This window comes from Phalacrocorax carbo, chromosome 1, assembly GCF_963921805.1.
Source record: "Phalacrocorax carbo chromosome 1, bPhaCar2.1, whole genome shotgun sequence".
In the NCBI taxonomy this organism is placed as follows: Eukaryota; Metazoa; Chordata; class Aves; order Suliformes; family Phalacrocoracidae; genus Phalacrocorax; species Phalacrocorax carbo.
This window is the reverse complement of record NC_087513.1, coordinates 127,452,126-127,466,634: the sequence shown is the minus strand read 5'-3', so window position 1 is coordinate 127,466,634 and position 14,509 is coordinate 127,452,126. Positions and strand designations below refer to the sequence as shown.

General features: G+C 37.9%; 1 long non-coding RNA gene across 4 annotated transcripts in view; it reads left to right on the top strand.

Annotated features, from left to right (window-relative positions):
* LOC135317566 (uncharacterized) overlaps positions 1-14,509 on the top strand; it is a 32,418-nt gene that overhangs the window by 1,532 nt on the left and 16,377 nt on the right. For 3 of the 4 annotated variants that reach the window (XR_010376379.1, XR_010376380.1, XR_010376378.1), the window contains exon 3: positions 12,596-12,782. The exons of the other annotated variant lie outside the window; for it this stretch is intronic. This is a non-coding gene — a long non-coding RNA (uncharacterized LOC135317566). The remainder of the gene's footprint in view (positions 1-12,595; positions 12,783-14,509) is intronic. 4 annotated transcript variants of the gene reach the window in all.

The following is a 14,509-nucleotide window of genomic DNA, read 5'->3' as shown; positions in this document are numbered from 1 at the left end:
ATTCTCTTCAACGACAAGTTTTTTTCCATACACCTGTAACACAGTAAATCACATAATTACCTTTAATCTCAGAACTCCAGGACCATGATCTGAGAATGAGAAATGAGTATGTTGCTGATTTTAGATGTTAGTATCTAAAACTTCTGGAAATTACATGAGGGATAGTTTGGAGTACAACAGCCATGTTTACTTTTGTTTTGAAGTATGACATCTTACTTTTATTTAGCTGTGTTCTTCTTTACAGTAATAGTTCCCACATAAAGCACAGAAAACTTAATCTGATATCTTGTAGCTTTTTCCTTCTCCTAAAGCAAAACTCTGTGCTTTTCTTTACCAGACTTGACAAGGGTTAGTCCCTACACACACTAATCCCAGAAGTTCCCTGGAGACCTCATTTTCCTCTCAACAGTCGTCTTCCCTTCCACCTCCAAATCCCATAGCAGTTCAGTTCTTACAAAAGTTTCTATGTCATAGCCAGCCTGAATCTTTTCCAGTCTTTCCTGGTAAGCAAAGAGCAGCACTTTGAAGCAGGTCAGGCTATAAAAATTTGGGAAGAGGAGAGAGAAAATTTACCTTACTATAACTGAAACTGGGTGAGTGGGGTTTTCTTCCAAGGTCTCACTTACCAACGGATATGAAGAGTCTGATTCCCTTCCATGGTAGATGCTGAACCCTCCCCTGATTCACGGCATTCTTCTCTGGTTACTGGAATTACACCAGTGGTAGCATTGATGTAAAACTGTGATGCCTCCTACTGTTCAAAGACAGTCCTCTAAGGTTTTATCCACCCCACAAAATTAAACAAGACTAGTTTTAGTAAGCCTAGGCGTAGCAATGACACGATGGAAATGACGGTCACTATCCAAGTCCTCCAGGCTGTCAGTCATATCACCTTCATTCCTATGGCTAAATTAAAGTTACAGTGGTTTCACATCTCTATTTTGATGACCAGACATACTCCTAATATCTTTGATTTGATCCAAGTAATAACCACAGCTCCCTGATGTTATGAAGCAACATAAAAAGGAAATCCCATGTGTTCCTGGCATATGGTGTCTATGCTGTACTGTGAGACTGTAATCTGGGAAGGATGATACACTACCAAAAGAAAATTAACAGTGTTTTCCCAAAACATTTAAAAGCTGAGGTTATGTCGCTGAAACATCATCATTCCATATCTCTGTTGCTGACACAGCTCATGTTGAAACAGTTTTATTAAAGTCATTACAGGGTCAATGGAAAATCTCCATGCATATCGGAAGTACTTTGAGTGATTTATGTGAGTCCATGGATATTCATTATAATGATATTCTTTCATGTTTCCATTGACAGGCAGAACAATGTCACAGGTAATGTCCAAAATAAATTATATCATCATAAAGCTGGACCTTAAATGCAACAAAATTAATTTTAAGATAACTCTTGAAGTTTGACAATTAAGGAAAGTTAAAGGACATATTTCAAGTAGTACTTGTCACCCTAAATTGCCCTGCGCTGAGTAAGTGTTGACATGCAGTAGGCTTTGTGACACAGAAACAGACATATCGTCTGTAATCTGTGCTATAAGTGCAAGGGAAAGAATGTAGTAAGAAAGCCTACTCTAAATTCTCTCACCTTGTCTGGCTTATAGGTACTCTGTATCAATACACTGTTTTCAATGCCATGCATCTCAGAGTACTACACTTTCCTGTATGAGGTGTTTTCTGTTGTCTGTAGCTATCAAAAGATTCTCTTCAGTGAGGGTTCATGTGTAAGTACTCATCATTATCCCCAGCAATTCTGCAACTGGCCCCAGTCGAAATATAGAGTGCTCATGGATTTTCTGATACAGTCTGCTTTTATATTGGCATTTATGTAAGACGACGATAACTAAAGACTAAGATAAGAGTGCCATTGTGCTTAGGAACTCTGTAGCTAGCAGTAAGAGACTGTAACAGTTTGGCACAGGGACTATCACAATTGACTGAAGAGGATCAAAGCCAGAGAGAACAAGCAACAAAAAGGTGAAATTATTTGCCTGAGGTTACTTAGCAAATCAAAAATAGAATTGGGAAACAAAACTACCCATGGAATTGTGGCTTTGTTTAAGCCAGCAGCAAATTTTCCCCTAGATTCAATGAGGCTAAGATTCATCCCATGTATTATGGCTTCCCTGCTTCATTCCCCATTCTACACCAGGCCTAGCATACACCTTAATTTTAAAATATTGCAGGCCATATTCAATAGGGTATGTTTATTTGGCTGAACATACAAAATGCAATTGGAAACTAGGTCCTCTAATCAGCTGAAACGGGTCAGCCAATTTCCTCATCAATGAAGCATTGAGAAATGTGAGCAGTATTCACAAAGGTCAGAATCATGCTGGCTATTAAATGTTCTGGATCAAAGTGTCACTTTCAGAGAAACAGTGGAAGTTAACATCAATGGAGTAATCAGCATTTCTAGTACCACCATTGGGAATATTGGCCTATTTGTCCTCCACTGATGACATGCCAAAGCCCTTTCCACCCAGTAAATATTCCAGGGCAGATGAAATTCTGCAGAACTTCCCCTTCCACTTTCCTTAATCTTTGTTTCCTTGTATGGTGGTTTCATGCAGGTGTTCATTCTCTAAGGCCTGAGTTTTTCTCTGAAAATGCTTCTGTAGCCATTACAGGGTGCCTAACTTCAGGATTCAGTCATACCTGTAGTAGTTTTCTCCAAAACATAGAAGATACTCTCTCACATCCATGACGCACTTATTGAAAACATGCGCTGTTCCTGGAGAAGGGGGGACTGGAGCGAAGAAAATATCATTAGAAAAGCTGGATAGGAGAGCCTGTTGTTTCATAAACCTCTACAGCCATCAGAGCAGTATTCTAGTTCTTTATGTTATGTTGCTTAAGTAAAATGAAAACACAAACAAACAAGAAGATCAAGCAACAGAGATTTTCCAATGCAGAAACCTAGCATTATGCTGAAATTAAGCATATGCGTAATATCCTCAAGGATGCTATCTAGGAAAAAAGCCAACATTGTGAGACTCTAACTTAATACACACCATTTACATGCTATTATCCTTGATTTCACTGCTAAAAATGAGTGAAAACTTCAGTGTTTTAATTCAGTGATAAATAGTGAGTTGATGAAGAAAGAGTGACGTTATTTTCCCAATTTAAATCTGTACCTGCGTGATAACCTTGTTGCATATTGCGTATCCACTATCAGGGCATGTAAAACCACTCAGCCCAGTGATTTTGGTCAGTGAAACAGTACAGCTTAACAGTCCCATAGTGAACTCATGGAAACAGGTATAATAATAATGAACCTTGGAGTCATGTGGAGAGAAACACATTGCTCTTTGCTTTAGCAACTGTACATCTGTTTAGCTTCTTCATTGCAGGCCAAAAGCCATGCAGAAGGGAATGGAAACAACATGCGTAGAATAAGTAGGCAGACCAAAATGTGTATTGTCAAAGCATATCCACAGTTTCCCAGTAGATAAGACTCTTTGCTGAATATCAAAAGATTTATTTGGTACTTAATTGTATGTAAAATATATGTGATTTTTTTTGTTGAACACCAAATAGTCAGAAAAATGTATGCAATTTTTCATTGCATTCCATTCCATTCACCCTTAAATGAGTGCTTTTGATTGAATTCTTTTGTTGACTTTTTTCAGTGAACTGGTACAGTTACGCTCCACTTTAAGTAGCTTCATTACCTCAATGGTCATATGGTCTCACACACTTAGTCTTTTTACCTGGTGCTGAGAATTAAGTACTTAACCCAAAGCAATGGAAAAAAACTAGTCCAAGAAGCAAACCAGCTTTTTCCTTCTGGTTATTGAAAGAGAAAAGAAACAATTTCCATAAATTTCAGGTTTATAAGCCAGGTATGATATCAAATTTGCCTCGGAAATATGTATTCAAATGTATCACCATATGGATGTACTTTAACCATTCTGAAACAATGCAGGTGTTTCTGAGGCAGATCATGACTGTATTAATGAATTGAAAAGATCAAGACCTGATGACTGATGAAAAGTTGTTTGCTTTCTTAAAACACCCTAAGCAATTAGAGCGCAGATCACAGAGCAACACAAATTCATTTGATTCACTATCAGATTGAAAGATTTTCATAGAACCTTCTCTGCCAGCTTGACTTTCTTTTTTATTTAGATCATAGAAGTGTGTAATAAGAATGCAAATCCTTTTCCCAGTGTTACAGGAGTAGTATTCTCGAAAATGAACAGGTAAATGGTTTGAACCAGGAGCTCTATGTTCAATTTACCAGTCTGTGGATGCCCTAAATCTTTTGGTTAAAAAATGAGAACACTGAATCAAATCCATTGATTTGGAAATTGACTGGGGGAAGGGGGAGGAAAAAAAAACCCAAACAAAAAACCAAGAAAAAAAACCCCAAACCCCTAGAAAATGGATTATTTTAGAAAGTGATGGAAAAAAACATTGGGATAACAGGAGTGACTGAAAACTAATTCATGACCTGCAGTATGATTCAGACAAACAGTTGTGCCAGAAAGTTGTTCTGAAAGGTTATGAACACCAAGATTTGCCTCTAGCTCACTTTATTTTGTCTCTGAGAGCCATCCATCATCCATGCATTCACCCACCCACCCATCCACCCACCCACCCATCCATCCATCCATCCATCCATCCATCCATGCATTCAGTCCTTTCCCTCAATATCTAGCATTTTATTTTATGGCTAATGGTTCTGATGTCTTTGAATTATTTTCTACTTAATCCTCTGATTATGTTTTTTTATTCATTTATTCAGAGCCTGTACAGTAAAAAAAGGGCATAGGTAAGCCAAGCCATAAAAGGTGTTCAGCCAATAATCGGGGGAGAGGAGCTTGACCAGTGTTCATATTAATTGCATATTACCTTTATGGGGTCAAGTTAGTCTCTAGTTTTCCATTTCACATTCTGTGTTTTATCATGATTCTTTGCTACATTACTTAAGGCCCAAACCCATGGAAAGTTCTTTCAGAGCTTAACTTTAGGCATAAGATTATTTTCTGTGAATTCAAGAAATCTGGTCTGAGCATAATGTTTGCAAGCTTAGAATGTTGGAGAACATGCCTTTGTGACTTAACTAAATTAAATGAAACGTCTCTCTCTCACTTCACCTCTTTATCATAGCCTTGCAATTTAGTCCTGTAATACCTAAATGCAAACAAAAGATTCAAACAGGTTTGAATATTTGTCCTGGTTTATCCCTAATTTCATAGCTGCATTTCTGCTAACAGACATTTTCACTGGTGAAACAGAGAAAATCTGCCTGTCTTATTGGGCTTTTTCTGCCCTGGCTTCATTCACTGGGAACAGATAGGAATGGCACAAAGGGGATCTTAGAGCAAAAGAAGCTCTAGCAAAAGAATGCAGAAGAGATGTTCTGCATAGCGTGTATACTCATTACAACATTAGACCATTCTTTTACTTAGAATTTGGAACTGTGGAAACACTACAATATGCTGTGTATGAAAAAACCCAAGGTTACTAATAGAGAAACTAGAGATCTAATCAATTTTGCTTTCTCCGCCCCCCCCCCCCCCCCCCCCCCCCATTTATGTGGCACTAGGCTGTGTCTCGTGTATACTAAATAATCTGTGTGCATCTTTACTCTGAGCAGAGTATTAAGTTCATTTTTAAAGAAAGGGTAATTCACTAAAATGAAATAATGTACTTCCTTGTATATTCTCACTTGTTTTAATTGGATGCTCTCCACCCAGATGGTTAGAAGTATTGATTTTTAACTGATAGTAGATGCATTTCTATAGCTGACAGGTTGCAGCACTGGCAGAGACTGGTTTCATGCACACAGTTCTTTTACTACCTACAAAAGTTTATCATCCATATGACATTCAGGCCTGCAGTTACAGAAAGTCTGAAAAACAAATTGCCTTGGTTCTGCCGCACATTGGTCAGATTAGAAATAAGAATGTGATGATAGCTTCAGTAGCTGCACTGGAGATGAGGGGATGATTTAGGGTTGAAACATGTCTTGATACAACTGCATGACATCTTGGATTCAGGGTGCAGCTGGAGTGTGCATCCACACTAAGGACCTTGAAAACACTCTTGACATCTCAAAGTTCAGATGACAAAGCCTACAAGTTTCTCCATGTTCTTTGCTCTTACAGCTTCTTACAGCTTGTTGTTATTAAAGGCAATGTAACTGTCTTATTTTCAGGTTTTGTCCACCTCAGGGTTCAGTCTTGCTTATCCTGCTCTCATTCTGTCTTCACAGCACTTCATTCTTAGAGGATTTTTTGATCAGACTTGATTTTCAATTTTCTAAAATATATTCATATATTTTTTACATTATTATACTTATAGAGATCTATAGATATACATACTTTGTAAATGTGTATAGATTAAATCCATTCAATTTGAGTGTACTTTTTGTCCAGCAGAATTCTCATATTTCAACAAATTAATTTTCCTTTCTCTTTTTTAAGGCTGAGTTTTGTCACATCTAGTAAGCTGTGCTCCATATCTTTCTTCTGAAATCTGTAATACTACTTTTACTGATAAGGACCTAAGGGAGGCAGAAGGTACCCAAGAATCTGTTTATGCTGTTTCATACTCTACCATTAGTATTTAGCTTTTATGTCTACACATACGATTTGTTTTGATCAGCTGATGGTTAAATTGTACCAAGAGGATTCATGAGGCAAATTCACTGTGGTTTTTTGTCTTCTTGGTTTATAATTTTTTTTCCTCATTTTAACCTTCCCTCTGAAGAAACATATGTACTGAGATGAACAAGACTTTGCCATGAAGTATGTAAACAGTAAAACCAGGTTGCTCCTGCATTCAGGTTTGGGGAGGATAAAGGCCGTATGCTTTAGTTAGTCTCCATGCAAAGAGCAAATGAACTAACTTCTCTTTCTTCTCACTGGATATGAATCTCTGGACAAGACTGTTGCATGTCACTGGCCAAAAATGTAGGCAGAGTTATGTGTTTTTTCAATAACAAAGAGTGTTTCTTTCCCTCTGGGTGTCCACATGAGGAAGGGTTTGGCTCTGTCGCAGAGTTCTGTTCTGAGCAAGGACTGTTGTGGTAGTGATGCAGTTGATCATTTTTTCTTGTGGATTTAATAGAAGCCTAGAGGATGTCTTTTCCTTTCCAGCTTTTTTTATATGATGCTTAATTTGTTAAATCTTTTGCTTATATTTAAGTGTGATCCTCTCTACATGCTCAAACAAATAAAAAATAAGTCTGACTCCTCTTTCTTATTGTTAATGCAGTTATTTTCTTGGAAAACCTATAGTGGAACTAAATTTCTTCATTTTTACCGTATCAACTCAGCAAGAATGATGTGTGTCACAAACACTGTTCATAGTCTTTGCAGAAAGTATTGTGAAAAAGCCCCACTTTTTCTTGTGTCTGACACATTTGCTTCCTGGATTTTGACTTCAAATATATACTGATAATCAGAAAAAAAAGCAAGACAGTAACCCTATCTTCAGCCTTCTCTTCCCTTGTGATTCCTAGTTCAGGGCTGTCTGTAGCTTTCACTATTCAAGCTTGCTTTTCCCTACTTTGTTCCAGCCAGGCCTATCTCAACCTAACTCAAACCCATTTGTCTTACCACAATAGGGTGAATTTTTTTTCACTCCTTCAAAAACATTTCATCAGTAAACAAAAATGCTTGGGCCATTTTTCAGTTAGTAGACAGTAATATGTTCCTGTCATTGCTGGGTAAAGAGAAATGCAGACTAGACCATGCGTCACTGTTGAAGTGGGACTACAGCGTGCATTTCACTTCCTGTCTCAAACAACTTAGTGTTGTCATAGGTAGAGAGACTATGAATATCTACATGCAAGGCTTCTAGTGCCCATTTTCCACTGACTATTATTATTATTATTATTGTTGTTGTTACTATTATTATTATTATTCCCTTACTAAATAACGAGCAGTAGAAGCCCTTTCTCCAGAAAATGTGTGAGACGAGACAGTGCAGATATGGTTCAACTGTGTCATTTTAAAATAAACAGGAGGCAATTTTTCCTGATATACAACAGCTGACTGATATCAGTTCTATTTGCTATCATTACTATTAGAAGAATGATTTATTAGGACTTGACTTTTCTTTCTCCCAGAGAACCTTAAGTAAAAGCGCCAAGGACATTTTCAAACAGAATGTAATAGTTCAGACATTCTTATCAGCAGGACATTATGAAACTGTGCTGGCTTTCTCTTCCTTTTCCTACAAGCCTGTAAGGCTTGTTCTCATAACAGCAACAAAGGAAGGGCAAATTCTGTGCATGTAACTACCAAAATGCCTGCCACTAGTGTATAGGCAGCTGTAGATGACTTTGAAACTTTTCTGGGTACCCAGTCTTCTGTACCTATTGTCTGTAAGTTACTTGTTGAAATTCTATTTGTAGAGAATTTGTCCATACTCCAGTGAAAGCTGCAGCTGATTCATTATTCATTATTTGATGATACCAAGCTGGGAGGAGTGGCTGATACACCAGAAGGCTGTGCTGCCACCCAGCAAGACCTGGACAGGCTGGAGAGCTGGGCCAAGGGGAACCTCATGAAATTCAACACAAGCAAGTGCAAGGTCCTGCACCTGGGGAGGAACAACCCCATGCACCGGTACAGGTTGGGGGTTGACATGTTGAAAGGCAGCTCTGTTGAGAAGGACCTGGGAGTGCTGATGGACAACAAGTTGAGCATGAGCCAGCAATGTGCCCTTGTGGCCAGGAAGGCCAACGGTATCCTGGGAGACATTAAAAGGAGTGTGGCCAGCAGGTCGAGAGAGGTTATCCTCCTCCTCTACTCTGCCCTAGTGAGACCACATTTGGAGTACTGTGTCCAGTTTTGGGCCTCTCAGTTTAAGAAGGACAGGGAACTGCTTGAGCAAGTCCAGCAGAGAGCTACGGAGATGATCAGGGGACTGGAGCATCTCCCTTATGAGGAAAGGCTGAGACACTTGGGTTTGTTTAGCCTGGAGAAGAGAAGACTGAGGGGGATTTTATCAATATTTATAAATATCAAAAGGGTGGGTGTCAGGATGATGGGACTAGGCTCTTTTCAATAGTGCCCAATGCCAGGACAAGGGGCGATGGGCACAAGTTGGAACACAGGAAGTTCCACCTGAATATGAGAAAAATCTTCTTTCCTGTGAGGGTGCCAGAGCAGTGGCACAGGCTGCCCAGGGAGGTTGTGGAGTCTCCTTCCCTGGAGACATTCAAAACCCGCCTGGACGTGGTCCTGTGCCCCCAGCTCTAGGTGTGCCTGCTCAAGCACAGGGTTAGACAAGATGATCTCCGGAGGTCCCTTCCAACCCCTACCATTCTGTGATTTTGTGATTAGACTATAATATGCCTCTTAAAATACAATTAGCAACTTGTGGTCTTAGTGATGAGGCTAGTAATATTTAGAAAAACAGTTCAGCGTAGCCACTAGAGGAGAGGTAGTTTAGTATCTGTGTAAAGATAAAATCAGTCTCTCCTTACTCAAACCAACATATCCTGGAATTCTACTCCTCTGTTTTCCTGTTGGGTTTTGTTTGGGTTTTTTTTCCACAGTAAATGAGAGCCTCATTTTACTAATTGGTTGTAATACCTTATTTACGTGTTGTAAATTAGGGACAGACAAAGGCTGTCCTTTTCATTACTGCTTATAATGAATTACAGAAAGAGAAACAGGTACGTGTGGTTTATCTACTGTTCCAAGCAAGTCAATAACAGAATTAAGCATACAGCAGAGTTTCATATTTCTTAGTATGTAAATCCTCCAACTACTCACAAATACTGTTTCAGAGTAGATCATTAAAATCTTAAGTATGCCAAATCCTGCACTGCTAAGACTATAGTCTCTTTTGGCTTTGGAAAATAATAGCAGATAATTTAAACTGTATCTGCTGTAGAATGAGATTAAAATGAAATTTATCCAACAGCTCAGGAGTCAGAATTTAAGCAATAGAATAAAAAAGCAAACTCCTATTATATGTTAGAGCCACTTCTTCAATTTTATGCCCATCCATACTGCATGAACTGTGCATAAAATCACTATTTTTTTCTGATTAGCTTGCACAGCTCTTTGTTGAATCACATAAACGTCTATTGCACAACATCGGTTGTTTTTATGACACAGTTCTTTGAGTGAATTTTTAATTTCTGTTTATTTGAAATTTACCTTTTTGTATACCTGCTTTTGTGATGATCATTGGACAATAGAAGTACAGTGCTTGAGAACTGCACCACAGAGCTTAGAGGCAGGGAAGATAAAGGGAAATGTGTTATAGCTCTAAATTACCTCAACAAGATAATGTTTCAGCACATTAACAATGATATTTTTAGACAGCAGTTTATGGTACACAGTTGTCAGTCTAATGGCTTCAAGTATAGCACACATATATTGTTGTATGCCATTATAACTGTGATGTGCTGTGAAGGTAAAAGAGCAAAGGTGCAGAGATTTAAAGTACAAAATAGACAGATATGCGTGCTTTATGGAAAAGCAATCACTCAAAGCAGAGGCATTTTATGTTTAAAATATGATTCTGTTAATTTGTATTATGTTATGAATTTGTGAGGTATTTCATGGAATTGTAAAAGTGTAGGCTGCTTTCCAGAGGAGCTCATAGCATCTGTTACAGGTGTCCCGGGCTACTCTGAGCTCCATTAGCATTAATGGTGCTTTGCCTGGATGTTGTGCATAACAGTTCCTAAGATCCTGTGGCTTTCAGTAGCTGCATCACCATAACGTATAGCAACAAGAGAGGCTAGGACATTGTTGGTAATATTGTGATTTGCCTTTTTCCTTGTAACTCAGCAGTGCAAAAAGGTATCTTGTATCAGCTTCTTTTATTGTTAAGTTTCCTTGATTTCTTTGACTTAGTGACTGTAATGAGAGTTTTCTGAGTTTATTTTTCTCAGATTTAAAAATTGCTATGGTCAGCTCAAAAACGTAAGCAGAAAAGCTCAGCTTCTATCTCAGTGTCTATGCTTTGACTGTCTGGTAAACAAAAATGAAAAACAAAAATGTTTATGACTGTACACCTAAGTAAGGGGATTTTGACTAAAGTAAATTTTTTTTTATTAAAAGTTCCATGTATGACCTTTAAAAACATGAAATACATTATTCAGAAAGTAAAGAACAGTGACAAGCCAAGTGTTCTCTTCACTAGAAACACTCTTCTGAAATTATTTCATAATAACAAAATCTGAAGATACCAAAGACAATAGAAATATAATGTTCCTCAGAGAAGAAAAAAAAAGGCATTGTTTAACAAAAATGCTGGCACTGCATTGAAGGAATTCCAGAAATTCACAATATAATAGTGAATTAAATTTGTCTATTGTGCTTTCCTAACGGTACCTTTATTTATTTCTGTTTACCACCTGTTTCTTCTGCTTGTCATTAGATGCTGTATTTTTTCCTATGTGTTAATGGTACTCTAGATAATCACCATCTTAAAGCACAAAGTAAGAGATTTTGTCTATTTTTATTTCTGAAGACTTTTCTTAATGCAAAGAAAATGAAAATTATGGATATGCAAACTGAAAGTTCTATAACTGTTACCTTGATTAAAAAGTTCCATACAGTTGCCTTAATGATGTGAATTTGGCAGTATAAATTTCAGATTTTAGACCTAACATATTCTACTGTACTACAGGAATCATGGACCCCTGTGGTATTAGGTGTTTTAACAGCAATGGAATGGAAGACGTGATGCTGCAGAGCTCATGGCAGAATTGCTAAGAATTGAAAAGAAATAACGTGAAACACTATTATATTTCCATTTTAGCACTTCATTTGAAAGTATAGTCTGGAACACAACAAAATGTGATTATTCTCCTGATGAATATTAACTTTGATTAACTTTGTGTTGCTGTACCTCTTAATCCTTGACATTGACCTAGTTTTATCTTTAATTATTTGAAAAAGTTATTGTGTAGAGACTTACGTCCTTGTTGTTTGGAGAAAAAAAAAATCATACTGTTGTGGGCTGTAATTGAAATAACTCGCACTTACTGAAAGTTTTAGCTTCAACCGTGTTAACTCCTTACAGGCTTGCAAGGGGGCTTGCAAGCAGCAGCTTAAGCTGACATCAAGTCTAAATTAAGGTCATATTCAATATAAACATATTGATAGAATTAGATGGGATGTTGGCGTTGTACTGGTGTAGGACAGCGGGGATGTCTGTTCATATCCCAGCTCAGACAGCAGATACTGTGGCTGACCTTGGATAAAACAGTCTGTCTCAGACTTTAATTTCCCGTCTGTGAAAGGGGACTAATATCTTCCTACCACAGAGGGATGTTTTGAAAATGTCTCTTCATGACAGTGAGACAGTTACTCAGTGAGGTTTATATAGACACTAGATAGTTTCACCAGCTGTAATGCCAAGAGGTGACACAAGTTACGAGTAACGTGCCTCAGAAGGAGGTATTCCACCTACTAGGCCAGGTTGCTCCTGTACAGGACCTAAAGAGCATGGCAAAATTCCAGCTTTATCATGTTTATATTCATACTATTTTTTTTCCTTATCCAGTGACTCTAGCACTTTCTGTTCCATGTTTTCCAGTTGTATTTGAATTTACTCTCCCTGATTATTTTCTTTTTAAGCCTACAAATTAAGACTGATTGTTACTGACGAATAAAATCCTGCAGTGGGAGAAGGCTTAGAGGAGATGGGCAAGGAGATGTGCCCATGAAGCTCAGGAAACAATGCAGGGTGTGACTGACCACAGCTTTTGCGAAGAAGCTGGCTTACCTCAACACCAAGGGGACCAGGCAGTGGCCTTTGTTTTAGGTAAGCTGCTATCAGAAGTTGAGTGGATGGACTGGTGTTGTAAATGTTTCTCTGGGTGTTCATTAGAAGAGTGTGAATGTGTCCCTGATTAGCCAGACGAGCCTGGGGGGATATGAAAGCCTGGCTCAGTCTAACATAGAGTATAATACCTGAACAACTAACAAAAGAATTTTGAAGAGAGCAATGGGCCTGAGCTGACTTCAACTGACTTATGCTTTCCTGGCAACTGGGCATACTGGCATCATGATGGTGAGCATATTAGAGACTGGTAATGGGAATCACATTGGTATTGTGATTGAACTGTGTATTGCAATTGCTGTATATACATTTTGCTAAGTGTAACTTGTATTGAATTATACAATATATTTTGTATCACTCTGCTAAATCAGAAATCCCCTGTAATATAATCTTTAAATAAGTAGATTTTATATCAAACATGACACCCTCCATGTGCAGAATATCTAAAAGAAACTGGCTAGACAGTATTGGGCTTTGACACTAATCGCACCCAGCTTCTGAAATACATAAAAGACAGTGGTGGCTAACTCAAGTGACTAAAAATAAGCTTTGGAGTAGGTATTCCTCTGCCTTATAATAGACATCAGTCAAAAATTTTTATCTCTGAACATGACAACTTTTTTAACGTGCAGGGTTTCTCTTGTTTTCAGAGCAGTTCTCTAAGCATCCCAAAGTTTTTAGCTGCTGTGCAGAGTCCATCTTCTGGCAGCTCTGTTTGCTTTTTCTTGTGTTTTGGCTGGCCAGTGTCTTGTAGAACAAGAGCTGCAAGGGGATGGCAGATGCTGTTGTTGGCAGTAAGAAAGTTGTGGTGGTGTACAAAATGTAAATGGTCAGCTGGTACCACACCGTTGTAAACAGGTGTTCTATAAAAATGGATTTAAACCTAAATATTACCACGCTGCAGAATTAGATGGTACTTCAAAAGTTTGTTTATTTTCAGGATGTGTTGCTAGCTCCTGATCACCAAAACAGTTCCAAATAGGATAAGGATTTGCATTATATTTAAAAGAACACGAAAGGGCAACTGTTAACAGTGTCTTGTGGTAACAGTTCATGTGCGGACTTCAAAATATAAAAGTATGTCTTTGTAGAGTACGCTCCAGAGAGGAACTACAAAGTGTTATACTTTGTGTTTGGTTAGTGATTGCCTCCAAACAGTGCTGAAGAATCATCTCTTACTACTAAAGTCTAAGTACATGCAGGTTTGTCAGTATGGTAAGAAATGACCCCCAGTAGAAAGGAAGGAAGGAAGGAGGGAAGGAAGGAAATGCATCTTTTTCAAGATATTTTCCACATTGTTGACATTACATATGAACAGTTACAGTCTTTTCTGTCAATTTTTTCAGACTATGAAATAGAAAGTTTGCTTGCAGCTGGGACTTTGTCTGAAGGCTGATATTCACAGATTTCATAGTGAACAGGTTTCTAACTGGAACTATGATTCCAAGATATGCAGTAGTAATGTCTAAAGAAAAAATATATTAATTATAGAAAATTCAGTTACTGATCTCTACATACATTTGGTTTTCATTAACCTTTCTTTTTAAGCATTACAAGCAAATTTAGGTGGAGTTCATATGTTATCATAGGCAAAGGTAAAAGATATGAGATCTACTACTACTTTAATAGCTCTAGGCATTCCCTAAATTCTTACTATCAGTCTCATAATTCACACCTGTTGACTCTCATGGAAACATGTTGAAAGAAGG